This window comes from Malus domestica, chromosome 16 (assembly GCF_042453785.1).
Source record: "Malus domestica chromosome 16, GDT2T_hap1".
NCBI classification, from domain to species: Eukaryota; Viridiplantae; Streptophyta; class Magnoliopsida; order Rosales; family Rosaceae; genus Malus; species Malus domestica.
The window spans coordinates 19932450-19958529 of record NC_091676.1 but is presented as its reverse complement, the minus strand read 5'-3'; the positions used below and the strand labels follow the sequence as shown (position 1 = coordinate 19958529).

Below are 26080 nucleotides of genomic sequence, written 5' to 3'. Positions count from 1 at the left end.
CCTCCCCACAGGTCATAGCTTTACCAAGTTTTACATTGCCATTTGAGTTGGAATGTGATGCCTCTGATACTGGGATTGGTGCAGTTTTGCAGCAACAAGGGAGACCAATTGCATTTACTAGTCGAGCCTTGGGACCTAAGAATCAATCTCTCTCCACCTATAAGAGAGAACTCATTGCAATTGTCCATGCTATCAAGAATGGTAGTCCTATCTACAAGGTAGGCACTTCATAATCAAGACTAATCACTGTAGTTTAAAATACTTCCTTGACCAAAGGGCTCACACATCATTCCAACAGAAGTGGGTATCTAAATTGATGGGGTTTGATTATGAAATCCATTCACTTCATAATCAAGACTCATCACTGTAGTTTAAAATACTTCATTGACCAAAGGGCTAACACATCATTCTAACAAAAGTGGGTGTCTAAATTGATGGGGTTTGATTATGAAATCCACTTTGAGAAGGATGCTAATAACATAGTTGCTGATGCTCTTTCTAGAAGACAGGACACATATCTTAATACTCAATTCTCTAAGAGAATCAATGAACCATCTATGAGTTGTCAGGCTATCTTTTACCCCTATTTTGGGTGGTTAGACGAGTTAAGATGGTATAATGAAGAAGATGCTTGCATCAAGGAAAGATTGGCAGAGATTACAGATCATGGGAAATGAGCAGCTAGTGGTTCTAAGTTAGCCCATTATCATGTTGACAATGGCTTACTAAAGTACAAGTCTAGAATAGTTCTCAGGTCTGATTGCACTTGGAAGGCTAGGCTTTTAGATGAATACCATTCAACACCTACAGCAGGTCACTAAGGGGTTTTGAAGACCTACTAAAGGCTAAAAAAGGGTTTTTATTGGCCAGGTATGAAGAGTGACATTAAAACCTACAGCTCAGAGTGTAAAACTTGCCAACAAAACAAGTATGAAACTCTATCTCCTCCGGGTCTACTTCAACCTTTGCCAATCCCTCAAAAAATTTGGACTGATGTAAGTATGAACTTCATTGTAGGGTTACACCCTTGGAAAGGGAAAACTATCATTCTAGTGGTAGCGGATAGGTTGACTAAGTATGCTCATTTCTTAGCTTTAGTTCATCCCTACACTACCTTAACTATTGCTCAGTTGTTTGTTGACAACATATTTAAGCTACATGGAATGCCATCCACAATTGTGAGTGACAGAGATCCATTGTTTTTGAGCTCTTTTTGGAAGAAGTTCTTTAAGTTGCAAGGATCCTAACTTTGCATGAGCTTTGGGTACCATCCTCAGAGTGATGGACAAACTGAGGTGGTCAATAGAGGTGTTGAGACTTACCTGAGGTGCTTTGTGGGAAATAAGCCTAAAGATTACGTTAAATGGTTACAATGGGCCGAATGGAATTATAACACTTTCTATCATACATTTTCAAAATTCACTCTATTTGAATTGGTATACGGATATCCTCTTCCTCATGTTATTCCCTATGAGTAAGGCACTGCAAAACTGGACTCTGTGGAACAAGAATTGATTGAGAAATATAAGGTTCTTACTATACTCAAGTTTAACTTAGCAATGGCTCAGAATAGAATGGCAATTCAAGCAAACAAGAAGAGAACTGAGAGAGAGTTTTCTGTTGGTAACTTAAGTCTATCTCAAGTTGTTGCCATATCAGTTACAAACATTGGCTTCACATGTTCATCACAAACTGCACCCTTAATACTATGGCTCTTATGAAGTGTTAAAGAGAGTGGGACCTGTTGCTTACAAGCTTAAACTGCCTGAAGGAACAAAAATTCATTCGTTTTTTCATGTCAGCTGCCTCAAGAGGCATATGGGAAATGTGGATCTACTAGTAGCAACATTGCCACCCTTGACAGATGCAGTTTAAATGCAAGATTCTCACCCCACATATGCACCTTTGGCAATACTCGCCAGAAGAATTTACAAGAAAAGAGACAAGGTAGGTGTTCAGTTACTAGTACAGTGGGTCTGGCAAGAAGAGAGCACATCTACTTGGGAGGATTATGATGACTTTCATGCTAAGTTCCCAGAATTTCAACTTTGAACCTTGTGGATAAGGTTGATTTTAAAGAGGGAGTGATGTTAGGAAATGCATTTTCTTATTTCGATTTGTAATTCCAGTTGTTAAAAGGGTTTATCCTTTAGTGTGTTAGTTATGTAAAGAAATGCTGAGCTAGTATTTCTGAGTGGAGAGACTATTTAAAGGGAGCAATGGTTGTGTAGCTTCTCTAATGGATATATCAGTTTTATTAAATAAAAAATAGGCACGAGTTCCTCACTCGTCGTCTCCCTCTTCTATTTCTTCCAATTCTCCATTGTTGTACTATCTAGGTTGAGCAGAGTCTTATCACTATTTGCCTCCATTGACTCATGATACATCTCGTGATCATGAACTTAGGTCCCCTGTTGCTTAGGTTTTGCGTGACTTAGCTTACTTTCATTGTTGCGCAAAGATAGGTGTGCGACGTAGGTTATTGTCGTTGCGCAAAGCCCTTTTGCATGACGTATATTACGCCATTGTCACACAAATTTATTGTTATTTTTATTTTATTTTTTGACAATATATTTTTAATTTAATTTTTATAAATATTTTAATTAAATTATAAACAATAATTAATAAACCAAGAAAAAGTATTTAATTATAAAATATATGAAAATGTACGTATAAGTTGTTCGATTAGAAAAAAAAAAAACTACAACAAATAGTTGTCCGAGTTTGATGCATTAGGCTACTGGGTATCGACTAGGCGAAGCCCCTGGGAGGTCGAAGGTGGAGCAAGATTAGGTGCTGCCATCAGGATTTGGAAGCTGGACAGCTCGAAGGCCCGTAAGATCATGCTCATTTTCTTGTCTTGGGCTGCATTTTGGTCTTCAGTCTAGGCTTTTTGGGCTGCATTCTGGGCTTCTTGGCCCACAATCTTATCTTTCAAGGTTGCCACTTCCTTTGTCAGGGTTACGACTTGTCTTGTGGTCGGTCTGGAAGAGGAGGCACCCATCTCGCGAACCCACGCCTTCCCTATCCCCCGAACAACGATGCCATGACGACGACCGAGCATCTAATCTAGGGTCTCAGTCAGGATCTGAAGACCGGCATCCTCAAGTATAGTAACGTCCCAAACTGCAACATCCATACAATTTTTGAACCATAAAAATATAACATTAGAGACCCATCTATTCAATTTAAAATGTTTACACTAGTGGTTTTCTTTTTAAGGTTTTCATTCAATTTCACGAGTGCATGAGTGCGCATACTGTTTGGCGTGTAACATTACTGCGTTTCTTTCCAGAAAATTACACGAAAGACCAACCGCGTCTTGCATAGGGTCTTTGCTCAACGGAGAACTATAACATTGTGCAGAAACCATTTTCGTGACCAAAAACCATTTGTGCGATGCATTGGTTGGTCCATCGCGCAAAATCCCTTTGCACGATGCATTGGTTGGTTTGTCACGCAAAAACCCTTTGGTCGACACATTTGGTCCGTCGGGCAATTTTCCGGCGCCAAACTAGGAGTTTACTGCCTTTTTTCCAAACATTGCGCGACAAATGTGTACCTTTGTCGCGCTAAAACATTTTGCACGATGGAACACTTCATCTCCTAATGGCCCGTCGCACAAAAATTTCATTGTGTGATGCTTCTTTGTCAACGTTGCGCGAAACGTTTTTGCGCGACGTAATATACTTCGTCGCGCAATTTTCTGTCGCGCAAGTGTGTTTTTTGTACTAGTGAGAACTTGTAACATGATCAAATTAAAGAGTTCTTCTTCAGTCCAAATTAAATCATCAAAAACAATTTAGATTTTGAGCATGAAGGGCTGAAATATGTGCAGCCTCTTCCCGCGGAAACGATCACGAATTTTTCTCTTGCTATAACAAAGGTTAAAGCAGACTTCATTTTCTTGCTCCCATGTTTGTCATTCAACTAGCTTTTCTTTATCACCTTCATCATCTGCTTTTAGTTTTGAAGTGTTCAATTTTGATTCGTGATTTCCGTCTTGATGGATTCCAGGGAAGGATCCAATCTGATCTTTATGGTTCACCATGCTGCACATTCTTGTTAGCTGAAGTGATTTTCTGTATGCCATTATCCTTATGCTCTTCATGTGTTGTCTGATAAGATGACTCTTCCGCCTTGACGTAAACTTCATCACTATCTTTTCTCCACAGCAGCAAGTACAGCCCAAGGATGACAATGAAGACCCCTACTATGCTGAACAAACCACACATGAAATTTTAGACAAATCCAGGATTGTAACACAACGTGGTGGTGTACGGTCACATAAGGTGGTTCACTGATGTTCATCATACAAAGGTTTTGTTTTGGATACGGAGGAAAATTGGCATAGTCTATTCTCTTAATTGGGTACCACTTAGTTAAACTCTAGATTACATGAGATTATCAGCAAAATCATATTAGATTGCATAAGTAAAACAAAAAAGAAATTACCTGCCAGTATAAAGTCTTTCACCCAGGACAAAGTAAGCTAAAACAGCCACCAAAATTGTTGAAACAGGATTAAACATGGTCACAAAAACTGGTCTTTTCTCTTCTGTTCACCATAGTTGAATCACCACTGGGCCATGCACACCACATTAGATTAGTCCTACCAATAACTATTTAGTTTTAAGTTTTTAGTAAACATTTTATGTATAGCATTTCACGTACATTTCTTCCACCTCCCTCCCATCTTCTATCTCCATCCAAAACAATGAAAACTAAAAACCAAAATGGTACAAAATGGGTCTTAATTTCACGGTCGTTTTCAGAAAATCCCGATACTTACAACATATAATATCGACCAGAGGTGAATGTTGAATCCGATTGTCCAAGCAGCTCGTCTATGTTCTATACACACGGTGAAGACAGCCGTTCTGCCACTATAAAGCTCATCCATGTAGTCAATGATAGTTGTGCAGGATATCTTTTCAATGTGATTGCCTACAATAAGTTTAACTTTTCAGAAAATTATTTGCATACATCACATGCCAACATCACCAATATAAATTATCAGAAATTCTATATATAGTCTCACTTATATGCAGGGATTCTGTAATGTGGGTTAACGACAAATAAACAAATTGCAGTTAACGGGTGAATGTTGTATTCAGGTGGTTGAGAGGGTTGAGATTGTGATCAATATGTGCGCTCGGCCACATATTCTTCGAATAACTACATGATAAGTGAATTTTATATTATATATTTAACCCTATTCTTAGTATATTTTGGTTAATATTTTGGAAGAATTTTGATACTTTGAATTGTATTTTCAATATAGGACTTTCGACTTCCTCTGGAGCAAAACGTGGTCAAATGGACGAATTTTGGAGCAATTCCAATTAGAAGACGTTCGTGAGTCACTGAGCTTGGTCGTATCAAAATTTGGGATTTTTCCATCAAGCGGTTATTTTCTGGCGATAAAATAAAGGAGCGATGCGCGGTGAATGACGTTTATGGGCTTAAATTGCGTTTTTGGAGCCCAAGATGACCTCGGATGGTTTCATGGCCTTCTGGAGATATGTTCGGAAGGTCCTTATCTTTAAAAGAAGCTATCTTGAGCCGGATTTGGAGGAGATCTGAGGCTAAAACGTGGCTGGACAAGTACTTGGCAGATTCTCCTAATTTAATTAGGGTTTTATTTTCTAAGATATTTTATTATTTTTCTTAGTCTCCTAGTTGAAATAAAAAAACCTATGTCTTAGGGTTTGTGGGGGCTGAGCAAATATATGGCTTTGGCCGTCTACAATTTTTCACTACACTGATTATTATTCAACTTCAGAGACAAAGAATTTGGCTAGGGTTATTGGAGATTTTATACTTTAAGGTGTTTTCATTCATTTTCTTCTTAATAATATTTTCTATGATTTCAGTTATGAATATGCATAACTAATTCCTTTTGCTAGGGCGAAGCCTTGAGCCTTAGCATGAATATGTAATTTTTATTTAATTGCATCCAATAAACACGCTGAGAAATCTATTTTGGGACTGTTTCTGTATTGTGCAGATTCTGTTAGGTGATGGTGGAACCCTAGTGCCTTTATAAATTGGTATTTAAAAATCTTTTCTTCGATTATATTAGTTTTTAATTAAAATTCGTTTTTAATTTACCCAATCTCAAACTCTATTTTCTCAAGTTTTAATACTAAGTATTTTGATTAGGAATTGTTTCTACATATATTATCCAAATAGTCCTTGAGGAAAACGACCTTGCATGAACATCTATACTACAATATCCTTGTATTCTTGCAAGTATTTCATGTGATTTTGACCCTATTTGCATAGACGTTAAAAATCCTATCAAGAAATTGGCGTCGCTGCCGGGGACTGTTTTAGATAATTTTTTGTTTAAACTTTTTCTGATTTTTTTTTTTATTATTTTTCGTCAAAAAAAAAATTCAATTTATTTTAACACTTTTGTGTTATTGCCAAGGAAGAAAATATCGGTAATATCGGAAATATCGGTAGTCCGAAAACACGGAAATATCGATGGAAATATCGGTAAAATATCGATATCGATAAAAATTACATGGAAACCACGGAAATTGTAAGAAAAACTTGGAAATTTTTATTGAAACTTTGTAGGATGTTTATTTAGTCAATAATCTATTAGTTTATCACAAAAAATTGGAAAGAAATGCATTGCATGATGGATTTAACATTATCAAGTTGATTATATAGCGAGCTGACAAACATTGTGAGTGTAGAAAATATGTAGTAATTAATGAAAGAAGTCTAAACACACCATAATCATTTATATATAATGAATTAGTACAATATTTGGAGGTTTTATTTAGGATATTAAAAAAAAAAAAAGGGAAGTGAATAAAATGATGAAGAATAATGTGCCGAATTTGACACTTTAAATTTCTTACACATAAGCATGCGTCTAGGCGTTGATGTTCCAAATTATAGTATATCAATTAACGATTGAAAATCAATACATTGAATAAGACTAAACTTTAATTTGGATGCCGATTATGTTTTTTCAAGTTTATATAAAGTAAAAGAATTGAATTTTGGAAGTCAGGAGTGTGTCAATTGTTTTATAATTCGTCCGAATACATATATCAGGTTGCTACTCAACGTAATTTGAAAGTATATCTAGTGCAAGGACTTGTCTTTTTTTGCTGATAAGCAAAGGGTTTGTAGCTTTTTTTGCTAAGCAGTAGAACATATTATGTTTGTTTAATCTTTAGCATTTGATGGTTGTCCACAAATATAGGATAGAAGGCCCCAAATTAGATCTGGCTCTTACCTAGTTGGAGTCACAAGTTCACATGTACCAGCCCTTGAGGCAATACGTTTTGGTTTTCCGGCCAAACCACGGCGAGTTGGCCGGCGTGCAAGGTATCAATCTCTTCGTCTCGTCGAGTAGTACAACTTTCCTTTTTGTTTCACTCAATTTCGTTGAGTATTGAAAAAGTTATACTCATTTGAATCTTACCCAATTTCCGGCGACCTTAGTGGCTTTCGAGGCAATTTCCGGCCAAACCACAACGAGTCAGACGTCGTGTGAGGTACCATTCTCTGTCTCTTCGAGGGCTACAACTTTCCTTTTTGTTTCACTCAATTTCGTTGCGTATTGAAAAAGTTATACTCATTTGAATCTTACCCAGTTTCCAGCGATCTCAGTGGCTTTCGAGGCAATTTCCGGCCAAACCACGGCGACTTGGCCGGCGTGCAAGGTATCAATCTCTTCGTCTCGTCGAGTAGTACAACTTTCATTTTTGTTTCACTCAATTTCGTTGAGTATTGAAAAAGTTATACTCATTTGAATCTTACCCAGTTTCCGGCGACCTCAGTGACTTTCGAGGCATTTTCCGGCCAAACCACGACGATTCAGACGTCGTATGAGGTACCATTCTATTCATCTCTTCGAGGGCTACAACTTTCGTTTTTGTCTTGCTTGATTTTGTTGAGTTTTGACAAAATTATGACCGTTTAAAGTGGGTGTGGATTTTCGGCCGAAATTCCTATTTTTTTTCCTTGGTCGAGTCCCACATCGCCCAGCGAGGGCAGTGAGCAAGCCAAGAATGCCTATAAAAGGCACATTCACATGGTGAGAAAAGCATGTCTTGGTTCCTTGGTTATTGCAGATTCTGTGAATTGCATGGTCCAAACTAGATCAGGAACTGCCCAGATTGCACAGTTTGATCCAAAACCTGAACGTACACTGCGTAGACAGAGGAGAGAAAATAATTTGGTTTGGGATTGTGCATTGCAAGACACGTTTCTGCAAGAATTGTTTGCTGGTTTTGTGAACAGTAAAATCACAATGGCGTTGCAATTGCCTGCTGCAGGCAGGCCACTCAGAGAGTCATTGGCTGCTCGAGCCAACGATGTTCCTAATTGTATTGTGTATCATGCCCAGGAAGATGGCGATGCTTTTGAGATCAAGCACCATATGCTTGAAATTTTACCTACTTTTCGTGGGCTGCCTAACGAGGATACGAATTTACATGTTGCAAAATTTATCGTAGGCTGCAAAAATATCTTGATCAGGGGTTTTTCTGCCGAGGCTATTAAGTTACGTATTTTTCCTTTTACTTTGAAGGATAAGGCAGAAACTTGGTTATTCACTCTACCAGCTAATAGTATTACTACTTGGCAACAATTGCATACAAGATTCCTGAACAAATATTATCCGGCATCCAAGACATTGAATTACAAGCGGGAGATTATGACATTCACTTAAAAGCCAAACGAAGAATTTCATGAAGCATGGGAGAGATATACAGAGATGTATATAAAATGTCCACATGTTAATATTGATCCAGATACACAAATAAATATTTTTTTTGATGGGCTTAATCCTACATCCAAAAGCCATGTTAATGCATCAGCTGGGGGTTCATTGTCAAATAAATCTGCAAGAGAAGCATTTGAATTATTTGATACAATGGCTACAGAATCTCAATAATGGGCAGCAGAACATTCACAGAAAAGGGGCATTTTTGAGTTATCAGCAGGTTCCCCTAATATGTCTGCACAAATGGAAAAAATGGAGAAGAAAATTGATGCCAAGTTTGATATTATTCTACAACAGATAGCAAATTCTACACAGCAGCAGCCACCTGCAGCAACAGTTTGCACTATCTGCAACATGGCTACACACAACATATTGGCCTGTCCACATAAAGAATCCTACCTAGAGCTTGTGGAGCAACATGTTAATATGATGAACAGCTATCAAAGGCCTAGGAATGATGCATATGCAAATCATTACAATCCAGGATGGAGGGATCATCCTAATTTCAAATGGGGTGATAATCAAAATAATTCAAAATCATTCCAGTATGTACAAAAGCCTTTTGTGCCACCAAAACCATCTTTGGAAGATCAACTTTCTAAATTGGCAGCTACAACACAAACATTCATGGAAGGCAGCAATCAAAGAATTCAAAATGTTGAAGCATCAATTAAAAGTTTGGAGCAACAATTTGGGCAGCTAGCTGCCTAGATTTCAGACAGAGAAAAAGGCAAATTTCCTAGTCAAACAGTGCCTAATCCAAGAGGACATGAAGACTGCAATGTTGTTCGGACTTTACGGTGTGGAAAAAGTTATGACAATCGTGCAAACTGTACTGAACAGAATCTGCCTGCAGTGCAGATTACTGCAGAATCTGAAATGCCAGCAGCAGAACCTGACAAATCTGCAGAAAAACAGAATCTGCACAATACAGAAACAGTCCCAAATCAGATTTCTCAGCGTGTTTATGATCCTCCACTACCTTACCCTGAACGTGTAATTCCTAAAACAAGAGATCAGCAACTTAAAGATTTTATGCAGACATTATCCAAGGTTCAAATCAACATTCCATTGCTGGATGCAATCAAGAAAATACCATCATATGCCAAATTTCTGAAAGATGTTTGTAGCAGCAAAAAGAAGCTTGCAGATTTGGACAAAGTTGTTTTGACAGAACAGTGCAGTGCAGTTTTGCTACACAAACTACCACCTAAAAAAAAGATCTAGGGAGTTTTAATATTTCTTGTACTATTGGAAATTCTGATTTTAAAAGTGCTTTAATTGATTTGGGTGTGAGTATTAATTTGATGCCTTTTTTTGTTTTCCAGCGATTGGGACAAGGAGATTTAAAGCCTACATCAATTATACTTCAAATAGCTGACCGTTCAATCACTTATCCAAGAGGTGTTATTGAAGATCTTATTATTAAGGTTGATAATCTTTATCTATTGGCGGATTTTGTGGTTTTAGGCATGGATGAAGACCTTCAAACACCTATCATTTTAGGAAGGCCGTTTATGGCAACAGCTGGAACTTTAATTGATGTGGAAGCTGGAACGCTAACTTTACGAGTTCAAGACCAATCTGTGGTATTTAATTTGTTTGAGGCAGCAAAACGTCCTGCTGAACAGCAAGATTGTATGCGCATTGATGTGTTAGACAGTATGGTTCAAGATAGTTTTTATGCCAATTCCACTACAGATCAGTTGCTGCACGTTTTACAAGGGGAAATTGGGACAGATTCTGAAGATGAAGGTGTTCTTGAGTACATTCACGCATTGGACAGTCTGCCCATACAGTTGCCAAGGTTTAGGAATGTTTACGAGAGCTTAGGGGAGCCAAAACAGCCCCTTAAGCCGTCCATACAGCAACCACCAAAATTGGAGCTGAAGCCCTTACCAGAACATTTCAAATATGTACATTTAGGGGTTGCAGAAACGCTGCCAGTTATAGTTGCAGCTGATTTAACTCCCACAGAGGAAGATAAATTGCTTCGTGTTTTGAGAAAATATCAAGATGCACTAGGATGGACAATTGCTGATATCAAGGGTATTAGCCTAGCAATCTGTATGCACACAATTTTAATGGAAGACGATGAGAAGCCAACAATTGATGCTCAACGCCGTCTTAACCCAATTATGAAGGAGGTGGTCAGAACAGAGGTTATGAAATTACTTGATGCAGGTATGATTTATCGTATTTCAGACAGTAAATGGGTGAGTCCTACGCAGGTTGTTCCTAAACGTACTGGCATGACAGTAGTTAAAAATGACAACAATGAGCTTATTCCTACGCGCTTAACTACAGGCTGGCGTATGTGTGTGGATTATAGGAAGCCAAATGCAGGTACACGAAAAGACCATTTTCCTCTACCGTTTACTGACCAAATGTTAGAAAGATTGGCTGGTAAGGCTTTTTATTGTTTTTTGGATGGCTATTCTGGGTACAATCAGATTCCAATTGCACCGGAAGATCAAGAGAAGACAACATTTACATGCCCATTTGGGACATTTGCCTATCGACGGATGCCATTTGGATTATGCAATGCACCCGCCACTTTCCAGCGTTGTATGATGAGTATCTTTTCTGGCTTGGTTGAAAGAATTGTGGAAGTTTTTATGGATGATTTTTCTGTGTTTGGAGATTCATTTGATCGGTGCCTACATAATTTGTCATTAGTTCTTGAGAGATGTCACGAAACAAATTTAGTGCTGAATTGGGAAAAATGTCATTTTATGGTGAAACAGTGAATTGTTTTGGGTAATTCAATTTCTAGCAAAGGCATTGAAGTTAACAAAGCTAAAATTGATGTGATTGCAAGGTTGCCACCCCTACATCAGTCAAAGGTGTTAGATCATTTTTGGGACATGCAGGATTTTATCGTCGGTTCATCAAGGATTTCTCCAAGATCAGCCGACCTTTGTGCAATTTATTGGCTAAAGATGCAACATTTAATTTCGATGAGGCTTGCTTAGAAGCGTTCAACAAGTTGAAATCACTCCTAACTTCGGCACCCATCATTGCTGCACCAGATTGGGGTTTACCATTTGAATTAATGTGTGATGCGTCTGATTATGCTATTTGGGCAGTTTTAGGATAGCGGAAAGACAAGCTTCCCCATGTCATTTATTATGCAAGTCGTACACTCAATGATGCACAACTTAACTATGCTACCACAGAGAAAGAATTATTAGCAGTTGTGTTTGCCTTAGAGAAGTTTCGGTCTTATTTGGTTGGAGCTAAAATAATTGTTTATACTGATCATGCTGCATTAAAATACTTGTTGTCTAAGAAGGATGCAAAGCCTAGGTTGATTCGATTGGTTCTTTTACTCCAAGAATTTGACTTAGAGATTAAAGACAAGAAGGGCAGTGAAAATGTGGTGGCTGACCATTTATCCAGATTAATTATTCCAGCAGCTAAGGAGGCAGATTCTCTACCATTGAGTGAGAGTTTTCCAGATGAGCAGCTCTTTGCTGCCCAAATTAATACACCCTGGTTTGCTGATCTTGTTAACTATTTGGCAACGGGTGTTGTGCATCCCGATTTTTCATTTCAGCAGAAAAAGAAGTTTTTGTCTGATGTCCAGCATTATTTCTGGGATGAACCATACTTATATAAGTATTGTCTCGACCAGATTATTCGCAGGTGCATTCCTGAGGCTGAACAAGACAGTGTTTTGCGTTTTGCTCATTAGTATGCATGTGGGGGCCATTTTGGACAGAAAAGGACACCAGAGAAAATTCTGCAAAGTGGGTTGTTTTGGCCTACATTATTTAAAGATGCACATAATTGGTGCAGAGCTTGTGACAGGTGTCAAAGAGTCGGCAACCAATCCACCAGGAATGAGATGCCCCAGCAGAGTATTCTAATTGTTGAGTTATTTGATGTTTGGGTATTGATTTCATGGGACCATTCCCATCATCTCATGGGAATCAGTACATTTTAGTTGCTGTGGAATATGTTTCTAAATGGGTCGAGGCAATTGCAACACCAACTAATCAAGGATCAGTGGTACTGAAATTCCTCTATGGGGTTATATTTCCACGTTTTGGAATTCCACGTGTAATTATTAGTGATGGGGGGAGACATTTTATTAATAAACAGTTTGATGCTTTATTAGCAAAGTATGGGATTACTCATCGCGTGGCCACACCCTATCATCCACAGACCTCTGGTCAAGTGGAAGTTTCAAACAGAGAATTAAAGCGGATTTTGGAGAAAACAATTGGCTCTACACGTAAGGATTGGAGTTTAAAATTAAATGATGCGCTGTGGGCTTACAGGACAGCTTTTAAAACCCCAATTGGGATGTCTCCATTTAGACTTGTGTATGGGAAAGCATGTCATTTACCTATGGAACTAGAGCACAAGACGTTTTGGGCCATTAAGGAGCTAAATTTTGCATATGATTCAGCTGGGGAGAAGTGTAAGTTGGAGCTCAATGAGCTCTATGAGATTCGTAATGATGCATATGAAAGTTCAAAAATCTACAAAAACAAGACTAAGGCATTTCATGACAATAAAATCCTTCGCAGGGAATTCTACACAGGGCAAAAGGTGTTGTTTTTCAATTCCAGATTAAAGTTGTTTCCAGGCAAACTGAAGTCACGTTGGACAGGGCCCTATATGGTCACTAAGGTTTATTCGCATGGGGCTGTGGAGATAAAAAATGAGGTCACAGGTCATGAATTCAAGGTCAATGGTCACAGGCTCAAACCATACTTGGAATCACCCTATGACACAGCACGCGAGTCATTAACTCTGAGGGATCCAATGACTTAGCCACCAGATTTCTGCAACGTCTAGCTACAGACCTTAAATAAAGCGCTTATTGGGAGGCAACCCAACTTTCTAACTTTTTCTTTACTTTGTTTTATTTTTCTTTCATCACTTTCAATTTCTAGCTGCATTTAAATTCCTAAGCTGCATTTCATGTTCATTAAAAGTACCAATAAAAAAAACAAAAAAAAAACAACAAAAACAAAACATTCTTTGCTTTTACTTGTTTTATTTTACCGATAGTATCTTCTACATTTTTATCTCTGATTTCACCACCTGATTTTTATGCAGCCAGCAAACAAGACAAATAAAAATTAATGCACAAAGAGATCATTTTAGACGGAATCATAAATCCAGTAGCAGATCTGTCATACACAAGCAGGGATGTGATGTTATACCTCTCTATTTTGCTAAGCGGCCATTCTTCAGTGTAAGCTAATGGTTTTGTCATCACGTTTCCTTTGCCGATCTGGGGTATTTTCCCTGCAACAGAACAATCAAGTGTATGAGTTCCAGTGGAAACAGGTGTATATGTTTTGGGGTGATCCAGTTTCAATAAGTTTTAATAAGGGTAAAACTGTAAACAGTTAAGGTAGTTATGGTTGTTTTGTAATTAGTGAGTGATGAGTTGATGAAGGTGTAATTAGTTAGCTATCTAATACTAGTGACTAACTAGTATATAAGGCATTAGGGTGTAACCTTATTGAGTTAATGAAAATGATAGGATAATTTTCCTAATATGGTATCACTCGCCTAAGTCCTACGACAGCCGATCCTCTCCTTCTGCTTCCCGCTTCTTTCTCTTCGAATCTTCAAACCCTAGAAATCTCCCGCTTCTTAATCTTCGATTCTTCCAACCCTAGTAATCACCATGGCTGGATCTCCTTCTTCTGGATCTGATTCTTGTCCTAATTCTTCTCTCTCCTCGACGACATCGTCGATTACGATCCAAAATATTGGATCTATGGTGCCGATCAAGCTCACATCGACGAACTATCTCACCTGGAGTGCTCTGTTCGCTCCCATCCTTCGCCGGTACAATCTCACCGGAATCATTGACGGCACGATGTCTGCTCCGCCGAAATACCTTCTTGACTCCTCGGGTACTCAAACTTCTACTCTCAATCCTCAGTATGTTACTTGGTTTGAGAATGATCAGAATATCTTGATTTGGATCAATTCTACTCTCTCGGATGCCCTAATTCCGTACACTGTTGGAGTTAATTCGGCCCGTGAGCTCTGGTCCAAATTGGAATCGCGACTTGCAACGGCTTCGCAATCGCACATTCATGAGCTTCGTTCTCGTCTTCGTAACATCACGAAGGGTGATTCTCCGGCTGCGCTCTATCTTCAACAAATTGAAGAAATTGCAGATGCTCTTGCCAATGCAGGCGCTCCAATCGAAGATTCTGAGTTGATTTCTGTCATTTTACATGGTTTGCCCTCTGAGTATGAGTCTTTCATTGATGCAATCCAATTTCGCCTGGGTTCAACCACTATTGATGAACTTCATGGGCTGCTTTTGAGTAAGGAGCTTCAACTGACTGCTCGCAAGAAAACCTCACCTTCTACTCCCGTTCAAGCTTTTAATGCTTCTGCTGGTCTTCTTCCCACACCTCTTGGTGATTTTGGTCCGCAAGCTTTCTTTACTCAGAACGGCTCTTCTTCTCAATCCTATGGTCCTCCAAATCGTGGCAATTTCTCTCAATCTCGCAATTACACAAATCGTGGTTCACAGCGGAATCATCAAGGTTTTCAGGGCAATCAACGATTCAATCGCAGGTTTCAGGGTAATCCTCGTTACAATCGTGGTCCTCGTTCTCAGTACAACAATTCTCACAGAAAGATTTCTTGTCAAATTTGTCGCCAATTGGATCATGAAGCTGTTGAGTGTCCTCAGCGCATGAATCCCAATTTTGGTAACAAGAACTCTCCGGCTGCTTATCATGCCTCTACCCCTTCTACTTGGCTTCTTGATTCTGGTGCGAGCTCGCACATGACTCATTCCTCCACCAATTTGCAGAATCCTGAGCCTTACACTGGACCTAAGCAAGTGTACATTGGTGATGGCAAAGGTTTGCCTATTCTCAATTCTGGTTCTTCTACACTTAATACTGGTTCTCATTGTTTTGATCTTAACAATGTCTTGCATGTTCCTCATCTTAAGCAAGATTTGATTTCTGCAAATCGGTTTATTCTTGATAATTGGTGTTCTATTCATTTGTATCCTTTTCACTTCATTGTGAAGGATCTTTCTTCGGAGAAAACTCTTTTTAAAGGTCCTGTGAGAGCTGGTTTCTATCCATTTCATGCATCTTCTATTGCTGGTAATCAAAAGGCATTTGCTGCTTCTACTAAAGCTTCCCCGCAGACTTGGCATCATCGATTGGGTCATCCTGCTCTCAACATTCTTCGTATACTAGCAACTCATTCTTGTATTTCAGTTTCCAGTGCTTTAAATAAATCTGTGTGCTCCAGTTGTGCTCTAGGCAAGAGTTCCAAGTTGTCTTTTGCTTCTGTTTCTTGTACATCCAGTAGGCCTCTAGAGCTTTTGCACACTGATGTATGGGGTCCTGCACCACTCCTTTCTGTTAATGGATATCGCTATTATCTCATTTTTGTTGATGACTACACCAAGTATACTTGGTTTTTTCCTCTCAAGTCTAAATCTGATGTCTTTGATACATTTGTGCAATTCAAAGTGTTGGTGGAAACTTTACTCAGTACTAAGATTGTTATCTTGCGATCTGATTCTGGTGGGGAATTTCTGAGTCTCAAGTTTATCTGGTTTCTTCAAGAACAAGGCATTTCTCATCAGTTAAGCTGCCCCCACACACCTAAGCAAAATGGTTGTGCTGAGCGCAAGCACCGACATTTGGTTGAAACTGCTCGAACTCTCCTAGCAGCATCCAAGGTTCCTCAGTCTTATTGGGTTGAAGCTTTTGCCACAGCTATCTATCTCATCAATCGGATGCCAACACACACCAATTTCTCACCTTGGGAACTACTATTTCACAGATCTCCAGATTACACCTCACTGAAAATTTTTGGGTTTATCATGGGGAGAAGATAATGCATGCATGGTGTTTTACTCATTTACACAAAGTTTCTATATCCAACATGGTTCCAGCAGAGATGGGTGTTTATACCTTTTCGATCCCAGGTCGCGTTGACTTAGCGATTTGCTTTGCTATTTTTGGTCGACTACATTTGCAGCTTGAGCCCTATTTTCTCGGATTTCCACTCGATCCGAGTCACCTACAGGCACAGAGAGACAGAGCTTTGGGTTAGGCAGTGACCTTGAACTCTCCGTGGCCATACGACACTCATTTCACGCCAGGAGTTTTACCTTTCTTATGCTCGGATCTGTGGGTCTGACACGCTTTGCTTCTGTTTCTACTTTGCAGACATCAGATCCGTGAGCCGTCTACACACATTTTAACTCACAAAAATTTGGTGTCTTGTTGCCTCTCTCTTTTGTTGTGGATCCAAGTCCTCTCGCAGAAACAAAGGCATGCATGCATTAGTTGCTGTTTGTTTTTCCATGCAAATAAGCTCAATGGAACTAAATGACAGCATGGAACGATTTTTTTTTACCTTTAGAATTTCAGGATTCACAACCGAGCTCCAGTGCAGATGATGACTCCTATTTGCAGGGTACATAGAAATGAGAGGGCTGCGAGTGTTGAGAGCTCCGTGAGTCTCTTCGGATTTTCTAGAGAGAGACAAAAAATTTTCTTTTCATTTTGGAGAGAAATGGGTTCTGAACTTCTGAGAGATAAGAGAGAGAGATATGTTATGGAGGTGCAGCTTGCGAGAAATAATGTGGTCTAGGGGTTCTAAATGCCATCTGACATAATGGGCGACTGTAACACATTTCAGCGTCTCTATTGGAATCCTAAGAAGTTTATTACACGGATGTATGACACGTGTTTTCATCGTGTGGCCCTGTGTCTCTGTCCGAGAGGGTTATTTTGAACTGGGAAAATACAGTGCCGTTTGGCTCTAGCTTCGGTACTCAGAAAAGAGCCGTTTGGGCTCATTGACTGACAAGGACAAGGACTGCTCGTGACTTTTCTTATTCAGCCATGGGAACTCACATATTACCACTTTCCAATGCACATGCCAGCTGCATGCCATGCCAATTTCACATAGGAATCCAATGTTCCTTTCGGCTTTTTGGTTTGTGGACTTTTTAATTTGTTACGTCAGGTGATTTTTTTTTTCATTGTTTTTTTTTTTTGTTCTCTTATTTATTTCATTTTTTTTAATTTCTTTCATTTCATTCCTATTTTCCTTTTTCTTTTAATTCTTTGGTCTAGACTTTTGCTTTCTCTTTTCTAGTTTTGCTTTTCAATTTTTTTGTAGTTTATATTTCTTTTCTACACCTTAAGAACAAAGTGTGAAATAAGTTTGGGGGTGGGAAAGTAGTAAAAATTTAGGGTTTTTATTTTGTGTCAGTTAAATTTTTTCGTTTTTAAGCTAATATCCATAGAGTATTTTAAACGTTAGAACAAATGGACATGGTAAAGATTAATTCCACAGTAGAGTCTTTTCTATTTATCGTTACTTAGACACCAATTCACGAATTATACTTTGACAATTGCACATCACACCAACATGGTTTGTGGGGAGTGAGATTGAAACACTTGCTTTTTGTCCAAGTGTATTTTTATTTTTGTTCTAAATAAAGTAAAGTTAGTATGTGTTATAAAGTAATAATTGTCTCACCCAAGGTTCTGCCTAGTAACCGGACCAGTCTTGCCTAATTAGCAGTGATTCTCGCGTCAAACGGTAGAGTTTTGGCATGAGGCAGGGTGGTTAGTTGGTTTTGTAGCCTTTCCAGCTCGGGTTAATAAGTCCTTAGGGGTGTTCTACACCTAGTGCCCTAAAGCCCTAGTGGTTTGGGAGTCATTGACCTAAAGCTCGCTACATGGGTTTGATAGAAAGTTTAAGTGAACCGACATTGCACGACCACTACTGTTACTGAAAAAAAAAAATGGAAACAATTGAAGAGAAAAAGAAAAATAGTTATATTTAAAGTTAATATATGTGAAGTATGAATAAAGGGATGAGAGGTAAGAGTTTTGGTCGAGTCTCTTTAACTATGTTGGTTCACTTTACACCAAAGGAAGTTTGTGAATTCTTTTCTAATTGATTCTAAATGGCTTAGACTCTGTGGTGGGATTGGTTGGAACTTTTGAAAAGATGTTCTGATTTTTAACATTTTCTATGGATTGCAACTTGAAAGTGAGAATTTGTTTTAGCTAAGTTTTAGTTAAGTGTCCAATTTGTTAGTTTTTATTTTTGTTTTCTAGTTTTATTTTGCTTGAGGACAAGCAAAAAGCTAAGTTTGGGGGTATTTTGATAAGTGAATTTTATATTATATATTTAACCCTATTCTTAGTATATTTTGGTTAATATTTTGGAATTGATACTTTGAATTGTATTTTCAATATAGGACTTTCGACTTCCTCTAGAACAAAACGTGGCCAAATGGACGAATTTTGGAGTAATTCCAATTAGAAGACGTTCGTGAGTCACGTAGCTTGGTCGTATCAAAATTTGGGATTTTTCCATCAAGCGGTTATTTTCTGGCGATAAAATAAAGAAGCGATGCGCGGTGTTGGAAAATGACGTTTATGGGCTTAAATTGCGTTTTTCGAGCCCAAGATGACCTCGGATGGTTTCGTGGCCTTCTGGAGATATGTTCGGAAGGTCCTTATCTTTAAAACAAGCTATCTTGGGCCGGATTTGGAGGAGATCTGAGGCTAAAACATGGCTGGACAAGTACTTGGCAGATTCTCCTAATTTAATTAGGGTTTTATTTTCTAAAATATTTTATTATTTTTCTTAGTCTCCTAGTTGAAATAAAAAAACCTATGTCTTAGGGTTTGTGGGGGCTGAGCAAATATATGGCTTTGGCCGTCTACAATTTTTCACTACGCTGATTATTATTCAACTTCAGAGACAAAGAACTTGGCTAGGGTTATTGGAGATTTTATACTTTAAGGTGTTTTCATTCCTTTTCTTCTTAATAATATTTTCTATGATTTTAGTTATGAATATGCATAACTAATTCCTTTTGCTAGGGCAAAGCCTTGAGCCTTAGCATGAATATGTAATTTTTATTTAATTGCTTACGATTGATTGCATGCGCACTTTGAATTATTGATCACTGTTTTAAACTATCTAATTATCTTGACGATTGGCCACCATTAGGATGTTTAGACAAGTAATTGGATGCAATTCGGTCGGAATATCACCGGAGGATTGAGTATTGCTTCTTGTGATTGATAATTGTAATTTCATTTAAGACGAATATCACGTTCTTAGGGGTTGCATGGTTCTTCAAAAGGTTTTCATAAAACTTAATGAGTCTTGCATGTTCATATTTGATCTGAATATCACAGACGGATTGCATGTTAGATATACGTTTTTGCTTGAATATCAAGAGGAGAATATGTATTAGGAAAATCTAACCTTCGAAGTGGCATGTGTAAATCGTAAGTAATTGGTAGAAATTCATATGATCGTTAGGTGATGGTGGAACCCTAGTGCCTTTATAAATTGGTATTTAAAAATCTTTTCTTCGATTATATTAGTTTTTAATTAAAATTCGTTTTTAATTTACCCAATCTCAAACTCTATTTTCTCAAGTTTTAATACTAAGTATTTTGATTAGGAATTGTTTCTACATATATTATCCAAATAGTCCTTGAGGAAAATGACCTTGCATGAGCATCTATACTACAATATCCTTGTATTTTTGCAAGTATTTCATGTGATTTTGACCCTATTTGCATAGACGTTAAAAATCCTATCACTACACTTTTAAAATTTTAGGTCAGAGCATTGTTATTAGCACTCCAAAAAAGTCATTTTACACTCTTTAGCTTATTTTTTCACAGCTTACTTTTAAAATTTTAGGTCAGAGAAAATATGATAACTTTTTTGGAGAGACAATAACATCTCACTTTCAGTTAACTTCATTACTCCATTAGAAAACAATTCGACATATATATGTATATTTGTAAGTACAGTTTTGAGTAAGGGGTGAAACCTGCATGATGTACCATGCCGACCATGTTATGCAGCTTGCAACAGTTAGTATAGAACCCTTCAACCAGTTCTCATGGATGGAGGATTTTCCTTCAACATGGAATAGTGCAGGCCATAAATTTCTAATACTAGGCCCCTTGTACAATGTCATGGTCATCACACCAGCTAAGGAGAACAGGGTACCGAAAACTTTTGCTAACCCTCGAGAATTTTGAAGGTAAAGAACCTCCAACCTGAAAAAGTAATCTATATAGGATAAAATGTGAATTAATGCCTTGGATTTATATATGGATAAGTAGGCTTACTAACATCAGTACAACTGCAATTACAAAGGTTAGGGAAGCTATGGTGTTGACCATTGATGCAAGGAAGGTCGGAGAGGTGTATCTTAAGCTTGCAAAGTACATGTTTAATGTCAAACCCACCCTATAACCATTGGAAAGGAAGAAGGAAAAAGTGAGCTTAATTAGCGTTTTAATTTAAGTCTTGAACAGAAGCATATATGGGTTGTAATTCTACATGTTCTTTTTCTCAAAAATTCTACATGTTCTTACCCCAGAAAAGAAAGTAAAAAGAGTTGCAAGAAAAGAGCAAATGTGAGCTTTGGTCTCTCTTTTCTGCAGGAGGAGGGTAAAAGATTCACAAATTAACATGTATGAAGAATCGGAAAATATTTTATTATCAGACAATCTAACATATTTTGTTAGGCTATCAGACTAAAAAATGTTGCCGTGTGCAAGTATAAATGCAACTTTACACACATACAGATACCTTTCAAGAAAATAAGCAAAAGGGAGCATCACTATGCCAGACACAATATGTCGATAAGTTATGTAGACGTGAGGGTTCATCCCATGATTGAAGGACGCTTCAGTTATAAAATACAGAAATGTATATCCCATCTGTGCTAAAAGCATGAGGAAGTGTGGCTTGAACTTCCTGTATAGTCCCTTGAGGTTACTACTACGTAACTCCTGTGCCATAACCTCCTCCGGTTGGCGGCTGCCTTTCTTCCTTCTTCTATTTCAATTCTAGACAAGCTGGAGAAGCATATCATGCATGTATAAGTTCAAATAGGGCATGATGGACCTGATTCTTGTTTCATGTTGACAGTATGAGGTTCTTGATTAATCTACTGGCTTAAGTCTATAGAATAGATACGTGGAATAGTATAAGATATTCGATCCCATATTTGCTCAAATGGCTAATATATATTAATCCAATATTATTTCAAGATTAAGTAACTTCTAAGTTCCAATTAGAGAAGATTTTTATGTATCATAAAGACTTTTCCATCATTCTGTGATTTTGTGTATCCTGTCCTGTGAAAGTAGCTTTTTGTCTGCCTATTCTTTTTCATTGCAGCCATTCGGAATATGACTTTTGCATCATTAATTTTGGGGAACCATTAGAGAATCTCATTAGCAATGAGAAATTTATTATTGATGTGATTGCAAATAATCATGTATTTATCTATTTCATAAAATTGGTCACCTATATTTTACATATTTTGTTATGAGAGGCTACTATCCTTCTCAGTTGGACCTTCTTGGTTCTCATTCTCATTCTGCAATGTTGCACAAAGATGGGAACTGCTTACTTTCTAGTTCACCCTTTAATCATCAATTTTACAAAAATTTAACCAAATCAAAAATCGTTAAACTCAATTAATGTTGTTTGGTTTTTATGTATATGACTCAATAGCATAATGCGATTCAATACTATGGTCTAGTGAATGACGAGTTTATTACCAATTCATTGTATAATGAATAATAAAAATAAAATTCAATAATATGGTTTAACTATTTATTGGATAATCATTAGATGACTAAACGATTTTTGGATTTGATTGGTATCTTGCAAATTTGATCATTGAAGGCTGACCTATAAAATAGACGGTTCTAATCATTGTACAATATTATTCATTCTGTAGGATAGAAGGAAGAGCCCTAAGAGTAGAATAAGAAGGTTACTAGTATTCCTCATTATATTCACTAAACATCACAAGTCAAGGATTTTTTTTAGTAGGTCCTTAGTGACATTCATATCATGATTGTGTCGAGCCATGCTGCTCTCCACGAGCGCTATTTCAACTGTTGTACCATTTTACAAGACTCTTGCTCAAATGCAACGACGGAGCTAGAAATGTTTTTGACTGGGGGCGTCCTAAAACAACCAAGTAAAATAATGGGTGTTAAGTTGTTGAGGGTCAAGTACAATGAAAAATCTCTAAATTAAAAAGTTAAATTTTAAATAGTAATGCCACAAACGAATGGATGAAGTAAATTCATATAAAATACTTTGCACAGTAAAATTTTTATATCAAGTTATGATACTTCATCGGTTGAATCCAATCTATTTATGAAACCCCCAGTTCAATTGAGTTTGATTTAGGTTAGAAAACGTGGAATATTCAGAACCAAAATCAAAAATTTAATTGTTGTTTTAATTGTCATGACAATTTTTTTCATCGCCCAAAAATCTGAATGGGGGCGGATGCCCCCTCTGGGCCTTAGGTAGCTCCGCCCTTGCTCAAATGGTGGATATGCAAGTATGATAACTTATATGCATTTCTATATCTCCATCCTAGGATTACAATAGTATATCCCACTTCAATTTATTTGAATTCTACCACTTAGCATTATGGTCTAGTGGTATCTCTCTTCACTTATAAATGAGAGGTCTTAAATTCGATTCTCGTCAAATGTGAAGTTGAACTACATTATTATGGTAAACCCATCATAAGACTTAGCTCACTCCTCCATCCCTTAGTGTAAATACTATCGTTTGTTAAAAAAAAAATTTATTGGAATTCTATGACCTCATGTGACGCTGGTAGGGTATATTAACATGAGACATGTGAGTTGTTCTTGTTTTTAGTTTGAGGAAGTCTTTTTTTTTTTTGTTGAACATTGGTTAGAGGAGGATGGTCAAAATTTTACTATGTTCCGATTTATAATATCTACTGGATAATTGAAAATTAGATGTGCAGCGAAAAATTCAACAATTAAAAGGAAATAATTTCAGAGAGCTATGGGCTCATGTGGATTTTGGTATAAAATAATTAACATACTTCAAGTAGGATACAGCATCAAGTAGACACACTAGCATGAGGAGTGAGGCGAGGACCACTCAAACTGGATGGATTTGTGTTTATATGTGTTTTATACATTTGAAACTTCTTTGTTTTGAAAGGAAAGAAAAGACACCCATGCAATATTGTTCCCTTGAAGCATCTACACAAAAGCTGCGCAAGACTTGGCATATGCTATTTAAAAAAAAAAAAAAAAGAAGCTAATTAATATATACTAGACTACTAGTAAGATGCCACACCAATAATACAATTTTTTTTATTGAAGTTTTTGTATATATTTTGAAATCTGTTTCTCACCAGAGTGTGACACATGGTGCATAAGATTTTTCTTTTAGTGTTTTCCCATGTTGCAGTCATGGAGGATCTGTTGAGAATGCATTCCACGTTAATGAAAAGAAGAACTTTGCATGTGTTTATAAGTAGTTGAGTTATTTCCTATATTACCAATTGGTTTTATTGTGGACCCCCTGTAGACATTGAAATTTCGGTGAAATAAGTATTGACAATTGTATTAAAATTTCAACCCCTATTTATTTCACCTACATCATACACTCATCCACCTACAACATCCACTTACTTCACCAAACAAATGGATGGTGGCGATTCATTCTCAAAGCCTATAAATAGGCTTCTCCATCAAGCAATAGGGAGGATTTTACATACACTTTCTCTACTCCCAAATTGGAAGAGAATTCACACCACACCAAAGCCTTGAAGCCTCGAAACTCTAAAGCTTTCAAGCAAATCCCGAAGAATCAAGAAAGCCCTCTTCGTTCTTTGTCAAAATCCTCCTTCAAGATCAAGCTCCAATGGCCCTTGAAGAAACTTCCACTAATTCAAGATCAAGCCCCGACAACTCTTGAAGAAAGTGTTTATCATTCATCATCCATTCATCCTAAAGATCAAGCCCCGACGACCCTTTGGATCAACAACATCAACAAATCTACGCATTACAAAGATAGAATCAGAGGCTAAATTTGTAGAAGAGATTGTAACCCTTAAATCATTAATACAAATATTATTTTGTACACGTGTTCTTCTCTCATTCATCGCAGGAATTCCCGTGTTTACAGCCCCAATTTCTTCAAGGTAGCAAGTTGTCTCACATGTGAAGCCAAATGGTCACACGCGCATATTCCCAATTGGTTTTATGATGGAATCCCAATTTCTTCATGATCGACTCGTCAAGTTTAAGGAACCAAGTAATATTCACTAATCAATTCGGATCATCGCCAATTTTGACAAATCCGACAAAAAAAAGTACTAATATTCTCTTTGCTATTAATTCTGTTGATGCACAAAATCAGCGAGGACTTTGGTACAACAGAAAGTGTCAGGTTTGTGACATTCGCTTGGTTGCTTCGATCACTAGTGAAGATAAGTATGTAAATGAATAAGGACAGGGAAGCAAACACAAGATGTACGTGGTTCACCCAGATCGGCTACGTCCACGGAGTAGAGGAGTTCTCATTAATTGTGAAGGGTTTACACAAATACATAGGTTCAAACTCTCATTTTGTGAGTTCTAGTGAATAGTTTAGTACAAAATGACATTAGAGATTATTGTGGGAGAATGATCCCTATTTATAGAAGAGAGTTTCTAGTTTTGTTCTAACATTGACATGTGTCGTGTTGTGATTGGTTTCTGATGTTGACACGTGTCGAGCTGTGATTGGCCTCCTGGTTGAGGGGAAGCTCTTCTGGGTCCTTGACGGTATAACGTTGACCGGTGCTCAGTAGTTTCGGGATTGTTCAAGTATGGTACAAACAGTGCTCCCCTAAGTTCCCGAGCGAGGGAAGATCCTCGGTTGGGGACTTGCAAGATCCAAGCCATTGAGTAATCACGAAACTTCTAAGTACTGAAGTGTGGTATCATTTTCACGTGCCTTATCTGTCTCATATGTAGATGTGGCATCTTCTCTGGAAGTACTTTTCCTCCATCCATGGGTGGTATCTTTAACCGATGAAGATGCACAAGGTAATGTATCAATTTCAGTTGAAGCTTACTTGTAGTTTTGGGCTTGGTCAAGTGCGATACAAACCCTATAGTAGGAGTCCCCCAAGTCGCCGAGCTAGGAGATCTGCCGAAAGAGGTGACAGACAAGGTAAGCAGTCAAACTTCCAAGCAAGCAACCCAAGATCGGAGGTTCGACTTCGGCTTCCGGTTGATTGTTCTCCTTCTCCTTGTCTCTCATTCAGCTGCCAGGATAAGGAGAAGCAAATGGAGAAGAGATGATATGAGATACTTTTGCTTTTGAAGAAGTAACTTTCCACAGGCTTATTCTTGAACTGTGCTGGAGGGTTTTCTAGTTCCCTTCAGAGTATAAGGCCGATTCAAGAATTTGAGGGTCAAAACAAGTCCATCAAATCTAGAGTACGTTCGACCT

The 26080-nt window shown here is 37.8% G+C and overlaps 2 long non-coding RNA genes across 3 annotated transcripts; both read right to left on the bottom strand.

Moving 5' to 3' along the window:
- Positions 1-3750: 3750 nt before the first annotated feature.
- LOC103426408 (uncharacterized) lies at positions 3751-4947 on the bottom strand. Its single transcript, XR_011577217.1, has 3 exons — positions 4793-4947; positions 4456-4582; positions 3751-4218 (listed from the first exon to the last, which is right to left on the bottom strand). It is a non-coding gene; the product is annotated as an uncharacterized lncRNA (long non-coding RNA).
- Positions 4948-8749: 3802 nt separating this feature from the next.
- On the bottom strand, positions 8750-17412 carry LOC139192805 (uncharacterized). Of its 2 annotated transcripts, none has more exons than XR_011577216.1 (4): positions 16887-17412; positions 16687-16795; positions 13936-14020; positions 8750-9676 (listed from the first exon to the last, which is right to left on the bottom strand). It is a non-coding gene; the product is annotated as an uncharacterized lncRNA (long non-coding RNA). The 2 variants fall into 2 exon arrangements; XR_011577215.1 differs by having other exon boundaries at positions 8750-8873.
- Positions 17413-26080: the final 8668 nt, after the last annotated feature.